At 34.6% G+C, this 5,063-nt stretch overlaps 1 long non-coding RNA gene across 1 annotated transcript; it reads left to right on the top strand.

The window, feature by feature from the left end:
• Nucleotides 1–3,207: 3,207 nt before the first annotated feature.
• On the top strand, nucleotides 3,208–5,063 carry LOC140175294 (uncharacterized). The gene is made up of 2 exons (XR_011865525.1): nucleotides 3,208–3,638; nucleotides 4,833–5,063. It is a non-coding gene; the product is annotated as an uncharacterized lncRNA (long non-coding RNA).

Here is a 5,063-nt window from a genome sequence, read left to right as displayed (position 1 = left end):
ACGTGAAGAAAAGTAAACAGAGGCTGAATTAAAGCAAAATGAAGCCACGTTCAACGTGGAACTCTTCACGTCTAACATAAGGATCAAGACAGAGAGTGAATTGGACCAAGATTTGGCTTCACGTACAACGTGAAGGGACTCACAATTATAGATCATCTCCCAGGGGCTTTAATTCATCCACCAAGTCTTCCAATTTTTCAACACTTAAGTGATTTACTCAAGGCTCAACATAAGCCCATGAATTCTAGCATTAATTGAGGATCATGAGGAGAAAGATCTAAAGTCTAACTTGCGAAGAAAAATATTAATGATTAGATTTGATTTTGTTTTAAGTTGATTCTATTTTAAGTTTTGAATTTTGAATTTGTTTAGGGTTAGTATATAAAGAGACAAGTCACACACGTGCTCTCTTCTTCGGCAGCTTTTACAATTCAAAGTTTTTAGGTTTTTTCTTGAAGCATGAGCCACTAATCTCCTTGGTTAAAGTTATGGGCTCTGTTGATTCCTATGGACTAATATTCTAGCTTTTTTACCTTTGATTAATGCATTGATATTTTCTTAAAAAAGTTTTCGTTCTTCATCTAAAGGATTTGAATGTGTTGGGAAACAATTCTTCTGTGACTTGAATTCTTTAAATTTCTTGAAAATGTTAATTAATTGAATTAAGTTTAAAAATTTCTTCTCACAATTCTTAAGTTTGAAAACTAGACTTGATATGTGACATCAAATCAACTAGGAATAATTCTTGTGAATTGTGTAGTTCTGAAATCAGTGAGAGCGCTTCACCTCTTTTCTTAAATAATTGTCTAAAGGATTAGCAATTAATTAGGTTAAAAAAAATTTAATTACTAAGGGATTGGGGTTCAATTACTAATGATTTACCATAGATACATCTTTGCATGATCAAGGTAGAAAGTAAAAAGTATTTTTCCGGAAGTCTCAACATCTCTAAAACCTTAACTCTCTTAATCATATTACTTTCTCAACCAGCTTTAGTTTACTCTTGTTTAATTTTCTGTTTTCATGCTATTTGCTATTGAAACCCTAAGTTGTGCTTGTCTGACTAGGTTAATCAATTGACTATTGGTTGCTTAATCCGTTAATTCTCATGGAAATGATAACCCACTCCTGTGATATTACTTGGTACGACTTGGTGTACTTGTCGATCATCTGTGGTTTTGTAAAATCCACATTAATAGATCTACAAGAATTTCTTGATCCAAAATTGTAACCACCAACAACAAAATGAAATAAATTATTAAAGCATAATTGAGCTAGATGATGAAGAAATAAAAGAAGACGCAGCTGATCTAATTGCAGATCCATTTGCTACAGCAACTCACAGTGATAACACAACAACACGAGGTTGAGAAAAAGGATATGGCTGCAAGAATGAGGAAGAAGCAGGTGCGATGGCGCATGGCAAAAAGACATGAAGGAAGAAGGATATTGAGAGCAAACCAACACCATCTCTGATCTTCTATTATGACTTCGAAGGCAACAGCAGGATGGAAGCAAGAGCGGTAACAACACTTAGCGAGACATCAACGTCATCAATGATGGCAGCAATAAAAGGCATCACACATCTGGCAAGGCAGCTAGCTATGGTGGCGGTGTTATCCTTGTTTCACAAAAGGGAGCTTTGAAGAAGTAGAATTGTTGTTGTATAAAATATCCTTGGTTAGAATTATCGAGAGTTATTGGAAGTTGCTGATATTTTATAGACAACTACCTAATTGCTATTTCCTTGTCCAATTTAATTAGTTAGAAAGCTTAATTATTTAGAAATATTAGCTACGGAGATTCCACACTTAACTAGCGTATTGTAACTATATATAGTGTGTCAGTTATAATCAAGTGAGAAATTTTTTCACTCAATAATAAATCCAGTTTCTCATTCATCCCTTTAGTTCATCTATGCAATCTTTCTTTGTTCTTTCTTATTTGAAGAATTGCAGCACCGAACAAGTTTTAACATGGTGCGATGAGCATGGAGGTGCTATAAATTGATAAACACATAGAGAATCAACGATTTTGTCTCTTCCTTCTGGATCAACCATGACAGAACCTGGTGAAGGAGTGGAAAGCTCAATAAGTTCACAAAATCAGAACTCACAAAACCAAAATTTTTCTACAGAAAATTTGCAAATCTTGGCAAGTTTGTTGAATCAACTTGCATCCCTACAATCGCAAGTAGGAAGAACTAACATCACTCTAATTCAAGATTTGGGTTTGTCCGAATAAAACTCCAGGTTTAATCCTCACTCAACTCCTTTAACGACACGCAGTTACCATTCTTGGGCAAGATCAGCCTCATTATCCATCAAATCCAAGAACAAATTAGGATTTATTCACATATTTCTTCCAAAACCAGAAAGATCATATCCAAATTTTCAACTATGGGACAGATGCAATACTTTTGTATTATCATGGTTACATTCCTCTTTGAGCAAAGAAATCTTGCTGAGTGTCCTCTTCTGCAACATAGTTTCAAACCTTTGGAACGATCTTAAACACAGGATCTATGAGGGAGATTTATTTCGTGTAGGAGAACTCTAAGAAGAAATGTTTGCAATGAAAAAAGAACTCTCTATCACAGAATATTTCACCAAATTGAAGAAAATTTAGGAAGAATTTGAAGAGTTCAGACCACTTCTAAACTGCAATTGCGGGTCACAATGCCCATGTAGATTAAAATTTGTGCAAGAATACTATGATCAAGAATATGCTATCCAAATCTTGAGAGGATTAAATGATCAATATAGTAAAGTCAAGTCACAGATTATCTTCATGTCACCATTGTCAAAAGTTAATTCCATATACTCTATACTTTTATAACAAGAAAGACAACTCATAGAACTTGATCATGCTAAAGAAAAGATTATTGTGAATGTTATAAACATTAATGATGGCAGTAACAATTCTAAAGAATTCACTCCAAACTTTACCCCATTTATGTGAAGAGGAAGAAATGGCAATAATCGACCAAACAGAGGGAGAATTGGAGCAGGTAGGGGTGGCAGCAATACCCGAACCCGCGGGTACCCGACCCGCAGCGGGACGGGTTTGAAGCGTGGCGGGGTGGATGAGCGAGGGCGGGGCGGGGTCGGGTTTAGGGTGAACCCGCCCCTACCCGTCCCGGAGTGCATAAATATATATATATATATATATATATATATATATATATATATATATATATTAAAAATTAGTGTTACTTGACTTCACTTCCTTGTCGCCGTCACTCATTTCATTTCCATTCTCAAATCTCAACCCTAGGCATTAGGCAAACTCTGAAGCTCACTTCGTCACTCACTCACTCTTCACTCCTTCAGGCTTGAGGCTTCAGGCCTTCAGCTCTTCTCCAACTCTCCAAGGCTGTCAAGGACCACATCCTCTGCTCAGCTGCGCCAGTAAGTCGCCATCACAGCTTGTCTGATCGTTCGCCGTCGCTCACCAAGACACCAACCATCCTCATTCATCTCGATCACCTCGCCGCTGTCGCTCACGGAGCTCACGTCGGCGTCGCTCCCACTTCTCGCCGTCACTGTCCTCGCCGACTCGCCTCTCCAATCTGCGGTCTTTGGTCTATGCTCACCTTTTCGTCCCTCCTTCCTCCGTCGTCGTCTCTCTGGTGACTGGTAAGCACTAAGCACTTCTCACTCAATACTTACCGCTGATGTGCATGCTCAGTTTTTTTAATTTAATTTTTATGATTTATGTTTTATGTTAAAATAGTTAGATAAAACTAAAATTAATTTTGATTTCAAAAAATTAATTTCTCGCTCTGGTGACTGGTAGATTCCTGCATTGTGTAGCTCTTTTTCTTGTAAAATTCAGTCCATGGAGAAGAAGAAGTGATTTATTCTGATTTTATTCTGATTTTGCAATTGTTATTGAGTAGTGAATGGACTCTTCAAGATTAGAGTGACTTGGTTTATGAAAGGGAATATGATCAAGGTGTTATAATTATGAAGAGAATCAAAGACTGTTCTGTTTTTTCTGTTAAGAACAAAGGCCAGAGGAATAAATTTAGTGTTAATTATGTTATGAACTTTGTTTATCTATTTTGGTATGTTGCAGTTTTTGATTGAATAAATTTGGCTGAATTTTGCCTAAAACTTGTGTGATTATTGTGCAATTTTACTACACTAGTTAAACAGCAGAAGTGCAAAACTGATCAACAAATTTTGCTGATAATTCCATTCCATGCATCTTGTAAATTTCTTCCAGTCCATGTGATAAAAAAAAATCAGTATTTCAGTTATATCTATCTAAAGAAATAAAAGGGTATTGACATAATTCTTTCTTGGTCATTATGATTCACTTTTCTAATCTCTTAATTATAAAAGTTGAGTGATGAATTATCAAATCATATTTACGTAGTTTACTGCTACTGCTACTGTTACCAAATGAATTTTGAATTTAATAAAAGTAATTTCTAAATTATAAATCTAAATAAACAAAGTCATAATCCTCAAAAAATAAAAGATGTTAACAACTTCTAATTAACCTACTTGAATGGAGTTATTTTTCTCGTCGAGTTCTTTATTTTCCTTGTCAAGTCTAGTAAGTTCTTCATGGAGTAATTGGACTTCAGTTCTAAGCTTTGCCACGGATCCTTCGACCTCTTGGAATGCTTCCTAATAAAATTAACAGTTTTGTTTATAAATTGAAATTCAAGTTTTGGAGATATATATTAATCAAGATAATGCACATTTTTATATTGTATTATGTACCTGTTCATAATTTCTCTTCCTCTGAGCACATTTTCTGCTGGCCTTTCTTACATAGTACCAATTAATTTGCTAATTTTTACATCTTTTGATTTTCAGGTTTAAATTTTGATTTGCAAATTTTTAATGATGATGAAGATGTTGAAAGTGATTAATAATAAGGGTCGAAGATTCTTTTATATCTAATATTGTAATTTCTTTATTATGGTGTTAAGTTTGTAGTGATCTAACACTTTTTTTTTAATTTCAAGTTATTTGAGCTAATGACATTGTATGAATTTCATGTTTATATTTTAATTTATTTATGAATTTTAAGTTTTTTTATCTTAA

The sequence above is a fragment of the Arachis hypogaea genome, chromosome 9, assembly GCF_003086295.3.
Source record: "Arachis hypogaea cultivar Tifrunner chromosome 9, arahy.Tifrunner.gnm2.J5K5, whole genome shotgun sequence".
Lineage (NCBI taxonomy): Eukaryota > Viridiplantae > Streptophyta > Magnoliopsida > Fabales > Fabaceae > Arachis > Arachis hypogaea.
Note: the sequence above shows the minus strand (reverse complement) of the source record. Positions and strands in the feature narration are given on the sequence as shown.